General features: G+C 40.9%; 1 protein-coding gene and 1 non-coding gene across 4 annotated transcripts in view; one reads left to right on the plus strand and one right to left on the minus strand.

The window, feature by feature from the left end:
• ctnnal1 (catenin (cadherin-associated protein), alpha-like 1) overlaps positions 1-18,457 on the minus strand; it is a 367,498-nt gene that overhangs the window by 290,795 nt on the left and 58,246 nt on the right. The window lies entirely within an intron of this gene.
• On the plus strand, positions 255-336 carry trnal-cag (transfer RNA leucine (anticodon CAG)). Its single transcript has one exon. It is a non-coding gene; the product is annotated as a tRNA-Leu (tRNA).

Consider the following 18,457-nt stretch of genomic DNA (forward strand, 5'->3'; position numbering starts at 1 on the left):
ACCTGCTGAGTATTTCCAGCATTTACTGTTTTTATCTCAAGAGAAGTTGCGCTCACCTGGAACTCAGTCACTTGCACAAAGAGGGTGAAACACAGTTAACTTTTAAGTTGCTGAACCAGAGTTGTTGGACCTCAAGGCGATCGGAAAATTCAGCCTTGCCCATTGGTGCCCAGTACAGATTTCCTTGACCTTTCTGAACTCTACAACCACCGGGATCAATGTGAAAACCCTTAAACATCTACAGGCAGTGAAGTGGTAGTGTGGCCGAGCGGTTTAAGGTGCTGGATTCAGGTTCCAGTCTCTGCAGAGACGTGGGTTCGAATCCCACCGCTGCCAGATATTGTGGCTTTCATAAATTTTGACGCTTCACCAACAGAATTAAAGCGTGCAGGCAGGGCAGTTTGCTCCATGTTATGGGTCATAGTCTAAGGATAAGGGGTGAGCCATTTAAGACCGAAATGAGAAGGAATTTCTTCACCCAGAGTGGTGAACCTGTGGAATTCTCTGCCACAGAGGGGGGTGGAGGCCAGTTCATTAAATATATTCAAGAAGGAGTTGGATATATTTCTTAAGGCTAAAGGGATCAAGGGATATGGGGAGAAGGCAGGGACAGGGTACTGAATTTGGATGATCAGCCATGATCTCATTGAATGGCAGAGCATGCTCGAATGGCCTACTCCTGCTCCTATCTTCTATGTTTCTAAGTGAGCCTTCTTCCATTTTCTCAATCATACAGCAAGATGCACAGGTTATTAAGAGCAACAAGGCAGCAGGAACATCTCCTTTCTGTCAGTTAGGTTAACTGACAACTGCTGTAAATCACAAGGCTGGCTGGGAGGCAGACATATCTTGCTCATTATACTGTTAAAATTGATTCTAGCTTCAGAAAAAAAAAATCATGCATTAAAACAGAGTCCCATCCTTTCTGAATGGGTATCTGGGACTGCATAGGATGTTTCTTATGGTGACATCGTCTAGAATCATAGCATTTTATAACACTGGAGGAGGCCATTTGGCTTATCGTACCTGTGCCTACTTTCTGAAAGAACCATTCATTTAAACAAATTCCCCATTCATTTTCATATTTTTTCTTTTTCAAATATTTATCCACTTCCCTTTTAAAAGCTATTATAAATTGTGCTTTCACCACTTATTCTGGTAGGGCATTCCATGTCCGAACAGCCCTAGGTGTAAAATAAATTCTCCCTTCTTTTGGTAATGAAATTTGAGTCTTCTAGTTTTCTGACTCATTGGAAACACTTTTATTCCTACTTAGCTCATCAAAGCCTCTCTTAATTTTGAGCATCTCTAGCAGATCCCTTGTTAAACTTCTCTGAATGAAAAGTTTCCCTTGTCTTCCTTCATAACTAAAGCTTCTCATCCCTGTCCACCTTAGTGAGTCTCTTCTGCACCCTCCCCACAGCCTTGACATCCTTCCTAAAGTCAGGCACTCAAAACTAGATGTAATATTCTAAGCAATGATTTGTATAGGTTTCGTGTTACCTCTTTGCTTTTGTACTCTTTAGCTTTATTTGTAAAACCAAGAATCCCAGTTTTTCTTTTAAAGCAGCTTTATCAACTGGTCCCCACTTTTAAATATTTGTGTAGCTAAACCTCCAAGTCTTTCTGATGCTCTACTCCTTTTTAAGTTTTAACATTTAATGTATATATCCTCGCCTTATTCTTCCTCCCAAAATGCATCATCTCACATTTCTTTGCATTAAATTTCATCTGATATCCATCTGTTCAATCTACTAACCTTGTCTATGTCCCAGTAATGCCAACCCCACTGTCTCAAAAATCAGGAGATAAACTCTTAAAAATCATGAGATTTGGTAAGAAATCATGAGTTGCTATTGTTTGGTTTATAAACCTCATTAGTGGCTTTATTTAATCTCTAACAGGTCATAGCTCTTACAAAACCTCGATTACTGCCTCTATAAATGCTTTACAAAAAACTTTTAGAAATCCCTACCCGTTATCACCACGCTTTGCACACCAAGATGGTGGAGGGTTTTGCCACCAAATTTGAATTATCCCACTGGGATGAAGAAATTGAAAACATTTAAATTTTCATCTCAATGATTTCCAAAGTTAAATAAGGCAACTTGCGAGCTGATTGAGAGTTTAATTGTAAACCATTGTACAAGCGCGTGTGGCATCTGTTGCTACGAATTGAAAATTTCTGTTGTTATCTCCAGTGCCCATACCCATTACTGAGAGAATTCAGTCAAATTTCTTCTATTTTTAAAGAGAGAAAGGGTAGGAATCCCAGAGCATCCAAGACAATAAATGTTTTCAGCAATCTGAATAAACACTTTTTTTTTTTTTTAAAGTTGTGCTCATTAATAATATATTTTCTCCTTATTTTCTTCCCAAGCATTGGCTTATGGGAGCACCCCTCTACTGCCTATTTATACTGAAGCTTGATCAATGCAGACCAGAGACTGAATTTACAATTTCCTGGTCCCACAGCTGAGCAGACCAATGAGCAGGCAGGTTGCGCAATATTTATCCCTCAACCAACATTACTTAAAAAAAGATTATCACATTATGCGCAACATTGGCTGCCATTTTTCTTACATTACACCAGTGACTGCACTTCAAAAGTGTGTTGGGACGTCTAAGGTGGTGAAAGGCGCTATAGAAATGCAAGTTTTTCTTTTACCAAAGTTACAGCAGATGAACAGGAGACCCCCCCTCCCCCTGTGAAAATTTATCATAGAGCTTTACAGCATCCTCCCCCCACACCTTTCCCCACACCGGCTGAAATTTTAGTTTTTCAAATATTTACGCACTTCCAGTTTGAATGTTATTATTAATTTTGCTCCCACCAACTTGTTTCTAGTTGGAGATCCCAAGTCCGAACAAAAACCCGCTGCATAAAACAGTTTACCTGAGGTCGGTGTTATACAAATGCAATTTCTTTCCTTATATGTCAGCCAACTGGGACTGTCTTCAAGGATTCTTTGCTTCTTTTCCCTGTTCCAACTGCTGCGTCTCTCTGTGCCAGTGCAGTAACCGATGTTACTCCAGCTGCCATGGAAAGTTTCACTCTGCTTCGGTCAGACTTGGCACTGCGTCTTAGTTCAATCATGCCTGTTACTCAAAGTCTCTTGTAAAAGTCAGCCTCTTCCACCTGGCACCACGATCATCCTGTGCTGTCTTTATCGCTCCCCTAAACCTCTATAGATCTCCTATTAGTATGACCAAATAAATCCGTCTGCTTCTCCACCACCTTTGGGCCATGGGTTTGAAGAGAACATGTCCCGCTGTCCTCAAATTGAATGGAAGGCGGATGAGACTGGGATGAGACAACTGACCCTCATTAAATCAGTTAGGAATAGACTGAGCCGCCACATTCTACAAACTGGCCCGTAATACACATCCTTAAAACTTACAGTTCTCTTTTTAAACCTGTGCAAATTCACCTTGTTTCAAAAGACAACACATAAATCTCTCCCGAACCCACGTATCCCCAGCAGCCAATCACAGGAGGTGGTACCGAAGAAGAAAAAAACCATGATTTATCCGAGTGGAATCACGAAATCGTGAGTTGAGGTTAGTTTTCATTAGAAATCGCAAGAGCTGGCATTACTGATGTCCTCATGAAGTAGCTTAGCCTTCTTCATAGTTAACCACAACTCCCTACTTTTGTGTCGTCTGTAAATGTTGATATTGTGCCCTCAATATCCAAGTGCAGATGATTCACTTAAATTACTTCACCTAAAGTACAAGCACACCACTAGGCACAGAGTGGAAGGGGAAGAGGTGCAACTAGGCAGGATGCTGTTGCTGCTCAATAAGATGTTGGTGCAGGACTATTTACCACCGTCTATCTACAGTATTTGGAAACAAGAAAATAGGTGACAATGGCCTTATACAGTGCATTACCATTATTTTTGTTAAGTGTGAACTATTCCTGTTTTTTTTCCACTTCTGAAAAAGGGTCTTCGACCTGAAACGTTGACTCTGTTTCTCTCTCCACAGATGCTGCCCTGGCCTACTAAGTTTTTCCAGCATTTTCTGTTGTTATTTCGGATTTCCACCATCCGCAGTATTTTGCTATCGAAATAATCAGGAGTAGTTAGCTTGTTCCTCCATTGTTGATTCTCAAAAACTTTGCACAGTAGAAAGTAATGTCTTTTACCTACTTAGTTTGCAGTTGACTGCACCTCCAGTCAGCAGCAAACTGTAAATGTAAACAAAGCAGCACTCTAATGTCAAAAGGCAGTCAGTACCTGTACCATCAAAACAGGAAGCTGTAATCCATTAACAGTACAAATATGAAGCTGCCTGTAACACCGAACAAAATAGTCACCATTAGCAACTTTAGAACTTAGCATGCATCATCGCTTACAATTGACCCAGCTGTCGCATAAGCCAACAATTTACACCTCTACGGTTCCTTCAACATAACAAAACATTGTAAGGCTCTTGATGAGTGAGGTGGGGACAGAGGTGGAAAGGGACTCGCACATAGAGCAGGAATTCTGAGAAGAGTAATGGGAGGTGACCAACGGTGAAATTGAAGAGGTAGGTTTTAAAGAAGGTCTTTGAAAGTGGGAGGAGCTGTAGCAAAGCAGAAGAGGTTAATGAAGATAATCCTAGACTGCAAGGCTGAATGCTCTGCCACTGTTGGTGGAGCAACAGGAAGGGAAATGGACAGTAGACCAGACAGACTCAGAAAGCCAGATTTGAGCTGGGATGTAGGGCTGGAACAAGAAAATGTACTAGAAGTTAAACAGGGTGGGTTCAGGTTGGTTTCAATAGCAGGACTGGGGGCTGTATTTGGAGAACTGATTCAGGAAGGAGTTCTTCACAATAAATGTAGCATATGACATTCTGAATAAAGCACAAACATTAGCAGGATTGAGAAAGACTGATTATATGAGGATTTGCTTTCATGTTTAGTTAATGATTGACAATAAAACCCATTTATGTGAATAGCTCATTTGCCAATATAGCTTATTCCATTATCTGGACCAGTCACTAAGCGATTTTCCCATTCTCTCTCCTTAATTGATTCTGGCACAACCTTTTAACCCCATTTAAAAGGAAACTAAAATTTGGTTTGTATTTCATAGGGAGGGAGGGAGTGCCTGGTCATGATGCTCCAGCCATCATGGTATGGGGCAGGCTTGATGGACCAGCTGGTCTTTTCCTGCCCATCAATTTTGTATGTTGGTAGGACCACAGAATGAAACCAAACACGTTAGTTACTTTGGTAGCTGGAACAGCTTATTTTATATGTTAATAAATAATATTGACAGAGAGTTAAGTTTTCAATTGCTGCCAAGTGTCAAAAAACAGACGAAGGTGGCCAGGAGGCAACAGTTCACATCATGTTCATGTTAGTGTAATGGTTAACATTTTAATTGGCTGGCCACTGAGAACAAAGGGAAAGGCACCTTGCAACTGGAGAGACTCTCTCAAGGTCTTCAGTTCTCTACCCAACTCACCGTTAATACACAAGACTCTGAGGTACTCCACGAGAAATCAGTCTCACCTAACTTACCATCAGAAGTTGTTACTAAGAACTTACTGAAATGAACGGAAAGATTTTGGGCTGCGTCTTTTTTTATTTTGTTAGATCAGTTCATATATTGTGGAAGCTCAATTAATGTACTCTTAGTAATCTGTGGTATCTTTTTGCTTCTATATTATTTTCTGTTAATAAATCTAACCAATAGTTTTAGCCTGTACATATTGGTCTAGGGTCATGTTGTTTTCTGCCTTTGTACACGATGGGAGAACTTGCTGTGCATTCTACATAACTTCAATTTGTGTCTGATTTGACATTAATTGGGCAGGTTAACCCATACACAGCAGTGAATGAGGGTGGAAGTTTTGGCTAATACCATGAACACAAGAAAAAAAGTGTTGGGAAAATGTTTGAATCCTAATACTCTGCAGGGTTGGAACAACACAGCTGAATGAAGAGCTGAGATCAAGTCGGAGCAGCAGTTTCCCTCAGCACACCTGTACTTGGTTTTGATTTGGCTGTTCTATACAAAGAGTTCCTTGATACTGAGTGGAATTTAGGGGTTCTGTTCCTGTGTATTTATTTCTGCCAGAGTTTTTGTTCTTAGCCTCAACTAATGTTTGCTGTAGCACGGCGTTTAACAGCGTCCGCCGTTAGTTAGGCTTGCCCTTGAACGTTTAACCGCGATGATATTTTGCACTGGAAGTTGCTGTAAGCGCGAGCTGATAATGTTGCAGTGAGGGAAGCCGGGCTTCTGGGACCTGAGTGAACAGGGCAAGGAACTGTGTATCTCCTTAACCAATCAGATTGAAGGATTGTGAAATTAACAGCGCAAGGACTGAGAAGGAAGTGTAAATTAGAGTGGGTGAATTCAATGTCAAATCAGGTACAGAAAGTGAACTAAGGAGAGGGAAAGAAAGGTTGGATTAGATTAAGAGAGAAAAATATAAAGTTTAAAAATTTTTACTTTTTCTTTGTCGTTTTTCTCTAAAATCTCCAACAATTAAAACCTGAAGGAATGAGACTCCACACTTGTAATAGCTTGTTTTCAGTGCCAGAGGGGTTGTTCGGCAGGAATTAACACCTATCACGTTGTTAAATGGGTACTTAGACTAAAATGGACGAGACTTAACTTCGTATCTACTGCGTAACCACAGCAACTTCGCGCCGTTCAATGCATTTCAACTGTGAGCCAGGCAGCGAGATGCCATTTTCGCAAAGCTATCGGCGGAGCGGCACACCTCGGACAGCAACCTTTGGATTTTCGCGTTTAACCTTGCATCTGTCCTCACCTGAAGTTGCTGTAGCATTTATGCATAAATAATAGAGTGCCATTAGCCTGTTATTTTGACAGCAAATTATGGCCCCTAATTTAAACATGTGCCACGACAAAGAGGCACCAATCTATGCAAATTGCACTCCAATGTCACATAGGGAATAGTAAAAACACAAAGGCTGGTAGGATAAATAATACTGCTTTCACAGTGAGGGAATAGGTTTCAAAACAATGAAACAGGAGCCAAGTTTTGTGGATGCCATATCATAACAATGTGACTAGGTCAAGAGTTTAGGGACCAATTTTTATAAAGGACATTTTGCATGAATTCAAAGTATGTTGGTCTGTATGAGTTTCTGAATTGTTTCAATTCTATAATTTATTTAAATTAAAAAAGATTCAAGTTTCTTATTCTAATTTACCAGCAATTACAATTAAATAAAGATAGCTGGCTGGTTCATTTTAATATGAACCATAAGTGAACAAGCAGTTTATTGTAAAAGTGATACAATACAACTTTTCTAAGTTTAATATACTCCACCCACATTATGTATAGAATAATAGACATCTGGAGCATGTCACATGGCTGTAATTCAATATTAGGGTGGAGATGAAATTATAAACTGCAAGAATAGAACGCAAGACGCCAGTGAACATTATCCCAACCCCATGAGCTTTGTAACCTACTCCCAGATGCTTATTTTATGTGATACAATACTGTTTTAAAAAGGCTTCTTGCCAGTCTGCATCAGGCATACTTATGCCAGCAGTTGCAATGTTCACAGAGCACCCAGAGTATAAATGCCAGCTGCTATCTAGGACCTGAAGAAAGGTGTGCAGCATCACATAATAGAATCTGTACTACTGCATGGTTTACTTCAGCAGCTTTTTATCAGTCACCCATAATTTGTTCTTGTTTCACAACAACGCACAGAGGACTCCTGTTTCTACAAAGAAAAATCCACTCGGCATCTTTTTAAGCTGCAATAAGCTTTGTTAATGAGTTTCTATAACTTGTACATTAGTGAATGAAATCTTTCTCAGCATTAAGTGTTCAGCAAACAACCACAGCACTTCTACAGCAATCAGGGCAACCTCTCCGTGAAACCCTTGGTTTTCTTCTTGTACCAATCGAAGAACATTCTTTCTCAATTCACATTACAAGCCTGAAGCAACACAAGATTAGAAGGATTTTCCCCCCTCCCACAGTGCTGTGAATAATTGGAATAAACTCCTGACTAAAGCAGTTAATACTGTATTGATTAACATTTTGCAAAAGAAGAATTAGATGAATATCTGATCATGAGCCAGACTGCGAGTTAGAAGAAATAAAAACAGAAAATTCTGGAAATACTCAGCAAGTCAGGCAACATCTGTGGAGAGAGAAACAGAGTTAAAGTTTTGGGTCGATGACCTTTTTCAGAACAGAGAGTTATAAGGACAATTGCACAGACATGATCAAATATTGTGTGAAACATGATGGTTTCGAAGTTGCTAGGACTATAGAAATGTCATGCCGAGGAAGTCAACCAATCACTGAAGAATACAGTGAAACTAAGTTGTAAAAATCTTCTGGACTTTTGATTAATTAACATTGGGAGAAACTTTCCTCCAGAAATTAAATGGACTTGGTAGAGTGCTTTGTAATAGCAAACTAATAGTTTACATAGAAGTAAAGCAGACATTTTGAATTGTGTGTTTGTAAAACACTCATGCTGTATCTAAACCCCAGTATAACTGCTACAGACAGACAGCATGAACTCCAGCAGCAGTGCTGTGAACAATGTGGCTCTAACATTCCAGTGGTATGAAGACGCACCTCAAGAGGTGTTCTTTCCCTCCTCCCTTGTGCTATTACAGGCACAGCACCACCAGCAATAAACAGTCAGAAGCTACCACGTGCTTCCATCTTGTTCTGGCTGTGGACCGATTGAGCTTTGATGGGCTGAATGGCCTTTTCTTGCACCTTACTTTTTTTTTACATAATGCAGTTTGGCTCATGGCCAGAACTTTAAGTTACGATTTGGAAACAATTGCTCGTGTAAGATCATATTAAGTCGCAATACAAAGAGGCAAATTCCAAAGATTAGCAGCTTTAACAACATTGCAGAACTACTTCCTGTGCAATAGAAATACAACGTATGTGAAGTAATGTTCAGAACTTAATTTGAAAGCCTCCAAACATATAGCGTTTTATAACCCATTTAACGATCTTTCAATAAATCGTGTCAGCTCTTCAACAGTCCCTTCTTTCCAATGATTCTTCCAGCAGATGGTTGTTGGTAGATACCGAGAGTTTAAACCATTGGCATCGAGAAAGGATTTTTAACATCTTCTCCCACAGTCGTGACCATCAATTACTCAGGAGTAACAAGATTTATTTTAAGAAAAAGAATAAATTACTGTTAACAAATTCTTTGCTAGACCTATGCTGATAAGAGATTTTATCCTGTCATCTGATTCTTAAATAAACTTTCAGATCCTATCTGGGAAGCAATCTAACCATTAGTACTGTGTTAATTCAGTGATACTGCACTAGGTTGGCCAGGTATGACTGCTATTGAATCAATATGAACCACATAACCACTGTTCCATCAACGAGCGCTGATAGTTACATTAATGGAAATTTGATTTATGGTCACCTACACAGTAGCATAGCAATACAGTAACAATGTGATATAAAGTATCCATGAATGCATACACTTTATGGCTGCCTGCATAAAAGTAAACACAACACATTGTGTATTCTTCATAATCCCTATATAAAATATTTTAAATCACAATTTACTAAGTAAGAAATTGTAAAATTATAATTGCCAAATATGATTTTTTTTAAAGTTGTTACTACACAAGAATAACCGAGTAAAATTTATATCCATTCTATCACACAGGTTAGAACCATGCACAGGCTAGGACAAACCTTCATCTTCTGAAGCCTTTTCTGAACCTTCTGCAGTGTGGCTTTCTCAACAGTGGAAATATTTTGATAATTATGCAACATACTTAAAAGTGAACACAGCTCTAGCAAACTAGAAAACTCTTTCTTCAGTTAGGTTTAAGTATTAGTGCCTGGGTAAGGTGCATGAATGACAAAGAGTGTGACACTGATGGTTTCTGTGATCAAAATGTACCCCAATCCTATCCTGGAGGGCCTTTCCATCTGTTACAAACAGCAAATCACTGTGCAATTATGCCCAAGCAAGCAAACAGTTGGGACAACTGTCTAATTGTTTTAGTCCTGTTCACTTAGCAACAACAACTTGCATTTATATAGCACCCTTGATGTAGAAAGAAGTCCCAAGGTGCTTCACAGAAACCCGATCATAAAATATATGTCAGCCAGAGCCTTCAATCAATTTAATTGAAGCTACGCATCTTCTCAAGTCTATGTAGAATTGGATAACAAAACTTCCTAAACAAGACCATGAATCAAAATCAGACAGAGACCAACTATGTGGAATGAGCAGGAGCTGCTTCACCTTCATCCATTAACACATGGAGTCAATATGCTCTTCCAAAAGGAGCTGTTTAAGGTCTATGATACTCAAGCACAAATGGAAGGTACATCAGTTTCGTATAATACCAGCTACACTGAAGCAATAGGACTATGAGGTTTGAATTATCCACATGTTTTTCATGATTTGATAAAGCATTAATGCATATTCCATTCAAAGATATGTGAAAACAGAAATAATCATACCAAAACTTTAATGGAATTAACTACAGTCGTTCACACATTTCTTCCAAGCATACAAAGACTTGAGGTTCCTAAAATAATAGCATCCACACCCTTATGTTGACACCATAATATCCACTTCCAGTTACACAGCATGTTGGTGTGCACTGTAAATTGTACTATCTGCCAATCTTTGTCATCACAGTAGTAATTGTACTATCTGCCAATCTTTGTCATCATCACAGTACTAGCAACTGGTTATAAAGCACCTCTGGCATACACCGGAGAGCAGGCCCCCTATATGAAAGAAACAATTTGCATTTATATAGCATCCTTCATGACCTCAAGACATCCCAAAACACTTTACACACTTTTGAAGTGTAGCCACTGTTGTAATGTGAGGAAACGCAGCAGCCATTTGCGCACAGCCAGGTAGCACAAACAGTAACAAGATAATGACCAGATCATTTGTTTTAGCTGAGGGATAAATATTGACCCAGACACTGGGAGAACGCCCTTGCAATTCTTCGAATAGTGCTATGGAATCTTTTGCGCCCACCTGAGAAGGCATGTTGGTTATGCATCTCATTAGAAAGGCGTCGTCTCCGGCAGTGCAGCACTCTCTTAGTACTGCACTGCAGTGTCAGCCTGGGTTATGTGCTCAAGTCTGGAGTGGGATTTGAACCCACAACCTTCTAACATGGAAGCGAGGAAGCTATCACTGAGCCGAGGCTGACACCTACACGTCTCTTAAATGTCTTGTGCACAGTAAAGAGAACAAATCCTTAAAAATGGAAACAAGGAAAAAATGAAATTCCTTTGCGAGTAAGCCACCTTAACTTGATCGGAAAAAGGAATTTACGATATTTTAACGGATGGTAAATGTCATAGGAAGTATTTTACTTCTAACAGGTTACTTGGAACACATTATTAAAGACATGTGAACATCTGCCATTTCTACATTATTGCTCCACATATAGTGAAGCTGTCTTAGTTAGTGGTAGGCAAAACTCACTGAATTGATAATATGTAGTATGATATCCTGTAGGATTCTCTCTGCCTTATATTCTATAGCATTCCAGCTTTTAAGACAAAACTTCATTGGTTTCACACCAGGTGAATAGACCTGGTACGAGTCCAATGATCACTAAAGGTGCTGATTTCTTGGAACCTTATAGCCTTGTGCTATTTCTAGGTCAAGTAATAACTGTTTGAAGCTTGCCGTTACCTCCATATTCCATGATGTGGAGATGCCGGTGTTGGACTGGGGTGGACAAATGTAGGAAGTCACACAACACCAGGTTATAGTCCAACAGCTTTATTTGAAATCACAAGCTTTCAGAGCGCTGCTCCTTCGTCAGGTGAAGTGAAGAGAAGCATACAGGCACAGCATATAGAGTCAGAGAAAACTGCCAGATGATTACAGGTAATCTTTCTAACTGCCCTTTATCACACCTCGGCAGGGAGATAATCACAGCAATCAAAGGTGTGAATGGTGTCCAAACAGGTCAGTCAAGAAAACATTACATCAAAGAACAATGAGGTGGACACACGAATTCTTGGACACACGAATCTCCATCAAAGACGGACACCTCAGCACTTCACTCTACCGCAAGCCCACGGACAACCTCATGATGCTCCACTTCTCCAGCTTCCACCCTAACCACGTTAAAGTAACCATCCCCTATGGACAAGCCCTGCAAATACACAGGATCTGCTCAGACGAGGAGGTACACGATGGGCACCTAGAGACGCTGAAAGACGCCCTCGTAAGAACGGGATATGACGCTCGACTCGTCGATCGACAGTTCCGACGGGCCACAGCGAAAAATCGCATAGACTTCCTCAGAAGACAAACACGGGACACAACCAACAGAGTACCCTTCGTCGTCCAGTACTTCCCCGGAGCGGAGAAACTACGCCATGTTCTTCGCAGCCTTCACCATGTGATCAATGACAACGAACACCTCGCTAAGGCCATCCCCACGCCTCCACTACTCGCCTTCAAACAGCCGCCTAACCTCAAACAGACGATCGTTCGCGGCAAATTACCCAGCTTTCAGGAGAACAGCGACCACGCCACCACACAACCCTGCCACGGCAACCTCTGCAAGACATGCCAGATCATCAACACAGATACCATCATCGCACGTGAGGACACCACCCACCAGGTACATGGTACATACTCATGTGACTCGGCCAACGTTGTCTACCTCATACGTTACAGGAAAGGATGCCCTGGAGCATGGTACATCGGCGAGACCATGCAGACACTGCGACAACGGATGAACGGACACCGCACAACAATCGCCAGGCAGGAGTGTTCCCTCCCAGTCGGGGAACACTTCAGCAGTCAAGGACATTCAGCCTCCGATCTTCGGGTAAGCATTCTCCAAGACAACGCAAAATCGTCGAGCAGAAACTGATAGCCAAGTTCCGCACTCATGAGGACGGCCTCAACCAGGATCTTGGGTTCATGTCACGCTACATGTAACCCCACCTGACGTAGAGTCATCCAGACTCGAGTTGTCATTGGCTTGTTCTCTCTGCACAGATGCGGCCGGACCTGCTGTGATTTCCACCAAAGTTTTTCATACAGACCCCAGCACCTGCAACATTTGACCCCTTGTGACTCCACCTCATTGTTCTTTGATGTAATGTTTTCCTGACTGACCTGTTTGGACACCATTCACACCTTTGATTGTTGTGATTATCTCTCTGCCGAGGTGTGATAAAGGGCAGTTAGAAAGATTACCTGTAATCATCTGGCAGTTTTCTCTGACTCTATATGCTGTGCCTGTATGCTTCTCTTCACTTCACCGGACAAAGGAGCAGCGCTCCGAAAGCTTGTGATTTCAAATAAAGCTGTTGGACTATAACCTGGCGTTGTGTGACTTCTTCCATATTCCAGTGGAAGGGGTTCCACAAGATAATCATTCATACTGCAGAGTGGATCCAAAGCCCATAGCAACACCAGAAAATCTGCACTTACACTTACATTCAGACGCCATTATTTTTTCAGCAAAATCTGGGTCAACATCTATGCTTCAGTCAAATGCTGAACTCTAATTGCAGCAGGTATCGGGCTGAACCTAGGAGAAATTTAAATTCCTGGCCTGGTCCTCCAGCAGCCCATAGTTTCCAGTGACCATTGTAAAGCCCTAATTACCAAGTGGTAGGGTTTGACTGAGGTTTTCCAGCCCCCTCCCCTCCCCCTTTAATTGGGGTGCCCCTCAGGTTTTTTGAGGCCTCTGCCATGGTGTCCCAAGGGAAGAGAACAGCATTCTGACGTGGCAGTCCTCAGAAGCATGTTGCAGTGTAAGGATGTAGGTAGCCTCCGTGCTGCCTGCGAAAAAATTGGATTCAAGAAAAAAAAATTGTCTCCCCTTCTTCAGCCTCTATAAGGCCATGTTCTGTGAGCACCTGCACAGGCCCTGCCTGTCAGGAAAACATTTCCTTCCCCTCCGCCCACCACTGAATGCTGTCTGGACCAATTGGACGATCTTTGCATCCAGCGTTCAAACAGCATGAATGACAGAGGGTACAGTGGCCTAGAGAGGTTATGGTATCAGACTACCAACCTATAGGTTGTGAGTTGAAATCCCATCATGGTAAGTTATGAAACTTAATTCAACAAATCTGGTAATAAACAAGGAACACTTCTGGATTGTTGGAAAAAATCCAACAAATGTCCTTCAGGGAGAAGAACCAGCCACATCTGCCCAGTGTGGCCAACATGTAACTCCAGTCTCAAACTGCGTGCTTGATTCTTAATGTCTTCAGGGCAACTATGGATGGATGGATGATAAATGCTACCTTGTCAGCGGCGCCCACATCCACTGAAAAGTTGGCATGTAGGGAGCAGAAAGCATAGACCTCTGTATCTAAATCTGATCTTGCTGGAACCAGTTTGAAGGCATGGGTTACTGCTGATTCTCTGCATGGTAGTTTTAGAGTTATCAAGAACCCACAAGAGAGGGAGGGAAGAGAGGTAGCAGGGATGAGATGGGGGAGTGAATATCCTATACACTCCTACTATGGAATTGAAAGATCTTTAAAGGGTTGACCACCTTACTATTTTGGTCTTCGCTTCTGGGAAGTCTAATCCTTAGTGTGTCCCTTCTCATTCCGAACTCTTATTTTTCAGAAATTGGCTCTAAAATCTAGTTTAAACATTTCTTGTAAATTCTAAAACAAAAGCAAAGGACAATTTAGTACAAGAGTCTATTCTAGTTCATTATCCACATTCTGTGCTGCATTTTCAGTTACAATTATCCTGTGTCTAATCTTAGAAAAAGGTGCAGCACATCACAGCTCAATCTATGGGTCTGTCCAGTCTTGCTATGTGCTGCATGGCTTTTATCTACACTATCTTTGATCTACAGTTTATTGCCTCCAGTAACATGAGGTGATAATGACGTGGAATGCTAAATATGATACAGCAGCAGTTCTTAAAACTTCCAAACATTCCAGACATAAAGTATGCATTGTCCTTCATCCACCTACTGGCAGAATTCTAAGGTTAAAAATCATCACACACAACTATGATCCGACATAAGAAAAAAGACCAAGCCACAATATCCACCCAGATGTTGAACAGAATAGAATATATTCTAAATAAATCAACATACTCTACCTCTCACACATATATGGTTGACAGAATATGGACATTAACGGATCTCTGTATTTTTGACAGTGTAAAAATTTTTTTTAAATGAGTGGTGTAAAGCATGTCAAGCAGTGAATTACATGTCAAAATAATATTAAACCTAAGAAATGCAATTCTGATATCAACCTGTACAAATCCAGTACACAATTGACCATAATTGAGTTAATTTTCAGTCCCAGGTGTCATTAGGAATCACTACCTTACTATTAGAATCTGGAAAGCTGGTTGACTTTTCAGTTTCTTAGCCCAGGGACACTAAAGTCAATTGCCGTGCTCGAACAGCTAGACCAGCTGAAATGCACTAAACTCAACATAGACCATAGATAGAACTTAGGGCTCACATTGCACTGAATACGTAACTAGACTTTCAAAAAAAAAATCCCTCGTGAAAGGCAATTAGTCAAAGTCAAAGCTTTGGTGATTTAGAATAAACCATGGGAATGGATAGGAAACTGGTATTCATTTGAGGAATTAGGTCGCCCTGTGGGGGGAGTACCAAGTAGGATGCCCCAAGTCTCAGTGTTGCAGCCACTACTGTTTCTCATTTCCATAAATGACCTAGACTCAGAAACCCAACACAAAGTGGGAGAGACAGCGGAATCGGAAGCAGCAGCTCAAAAACTAGAGCGAGTTGGACAAAATAAGTACATGGCCAGATAAACGGCAGATGAAATTGAATGTAGGCAAGTGCACATCAGATAGAAAAGTAAGCAATATACGTACTCTATGAATAGTGTTGAAATAACTAAAGGTGAAGTGGAAAGAGATCTATGAGTCTTGGTACACTCAACATGTCCAACCAACACACAGCAGCAATCAACAAAGCCAACAGAATGCTGGAACGTACAGACACAACAGTAAAAGATGTCCGAGGACATCATGACCTAACTGTACAGTGTGCTCGTCAGACCACAACCTGAGCACTGGTCCACAAAACTACTCCGGTTTTGGTCACCAACACACAAGAGACGCTCCCTTCAGCTGACAAGGATACCCGTGGGAAAATATCAACTGCAAACTCAGGTTTATGAGAAAGAAAGTATTCACAGATACAAAAACAGTCTTATATGCAGGTTTAATCATGTTACTGTGAAATATGTTTTTTTAATGTTTTCATTATATTAGAAACTTTATTTTGATCTGTTAGACTAAATGGGAGAAAATAGATTTTTTTTTTAAATAAAGTATTTTGCATGATTTGATTAGTTTACCTATTCCTTGCTAAGAAATTTACATATGACTGAATCAAAATTAATAAATTTGCAAATCAGTTACAAGAAATTTATTCCCCGTTTAATACATTACTAGCAGATCACCAGTGGCATTGCTCATGAGCTTCACGGTTTCACAGCAGTGGAGCATTATGCCATGTAACACACAATGTATTATCAGTGCCACTGATTTAAAGTCAAATTTCATTTTCATCACGTGTGTTTGGTTTCCTAGATGATTGGGAATGGGATTCTGTGACTCAGTCCATTTTTCCATGAAAACCGTAAATGAGCAGCCCTATTACGTTTCCTTACCTTAATTGCATTTAATTTTTGTCTCACGGTTTTAAAATCCAGGTTACACAGCAAGATGATAGGAAATGTAGCAAACTGGAGATAGACGTGTGGTTCAGCAGTAGTGGGAATGGGATTTTCAGGGTTTACCAGCAGCTGTCGGGCAGGGTACTGCGGTCTGACCATAATGCCAAGGAGGAATCCAGGGTTTGGTAACACTGGCGTTGGAAGAAGAAGTTCGGTTTACTGAGTTACTAGGCCATTCAGGGATGATGCCAGGAATCACTTCTTCACACAAAGGGTAATGGAAATCTGTAACTCTCTCTCCCAAAGAGCTGTTGAGACTAGATCAATTGAAAATTTCAAAACAGAGATTGATAGATGTGTGTTAGATAAGGGTATGAAGGAATATGGAACCAAGGCAGGTCAGTGGAGTTAAAATACCGATCAGCCATGATCTAATTAATTGTCAGAACAGGCTCGAGGGGCTAAATGGCCTAATCCTCCTCCTAAGAGTGTTTCCTAGGGTCTGGCAGCATTGGGGGAAGGCAACAAGGTCTGTTAAGACTGAGGGCCGAGTATTCCAGGATGTGGCAGCATTGTGGAAGGTGCCAGTGTTTGGAACACTGGGGAGAAGATTTTGGTATACAACAGAACTATGGAGATCTTTCTTCCTGGACTGCATCTGAACTGGAGGATGAAGGGAGTGGGTTCTAAGATCTAATAGAGTAGGTGCTGGGATCTGGCAGCACTGGGTACTTTCTGTTAGCACTGTGGCGTGGGGTAAAGGGCCAAGGATCTAGCCAGGTGGGTCTACTGGCCAAAAACCAGGCTGGGAGACATTAAATGGGTGAGGTACCAGATGACCAGGAGCCAACATCACAAAAATCTCCTGTGGCATTGCTCAGGACTGCACCAGAAGCTCAGACTGTGACCTGGGACTCTTCCATGACAGAGATACGAACGCAACTGGAAAAATTGAATCAATGCATTTCTGACAGAAGTTGGGGAATTTTATTGGGAAGTTGAAATTTCTTTCATGTTTTTACCATGACACATTACAAATTGTCTTGTTTAACAGTGTGCAATTGGCTGGCTGACGGACAAAATAAGTCACCTTGTTAGGAAATGTTCATATGTGAATCACAATTTTAAAATGTACATATCATCCAATCAGGTAGAAGAAATTTGAAATAAGGCATGGTAAATCTGAATATGAGCCAAGTGTAACAAAAATTTCCTTTGGGATTTGGAATATTTGTGATTATGATTAAGTGTGACAGACAACAAATGTATGCTCGATATACTGCTTTAAATTAGCATTAGCTGATCCCCCTTGGCATTACTTGTGGTAATTGGGATGATTTGCTATTTTCTAAGAAATGGAATGTTACACCATGTAGCAGTTTGCTGCCATGCTGTAACTGCGTCCCTTTATGGTCCCAAATCTAATTGCTTCAAGTCAAATAGAGGTTAATTGTTGTTTGGTGAAGTAATTGTACACATTGGAAAATGTTTTTACGTTTGAGGCATCAGGTTAGAAGTACCCAACAATAAGTGATGAGCTTTTTTTAAATAAAAGATTGTTTTGCAACTGTAACAAAATGTCACATCTGGTGTTTTTTTTTATACTCATTTTTTTATTGGATGTGGGCGTCGCTGGCAAGGCCAGCATTTATTGCCCATCCCTAATTGCCCCCAAGAAGGTGGTGGTGAGCCGCCTTCTTGAACCACTGCAGTCCGTGCGGTGAAGGCACTCCCACAATGCTGTTAGGTAGGGAATTCCAGGATTTTGACCCAGCGACGATGAAGGATCGGCAATATACTTCAAGTCAGGATGGTGTAT

The sequence above is a fragment of the Somniosus microcephalus genome, chromosome 5 (genome assembly GCF_052327205.1).
Source record: "Somniosus microcephalus isolate GS21.2 chromosome 5, FLI_Smic_1.0, whole genome shotgun sequence".
Taxonomy (NCBI): domain Eukaryota; kingdom Metazoa; phylum Chordata; class Chondrichthyes; order Squaliformes; family Somniosidae; genus Somniosus; species Somniosus microcephalus.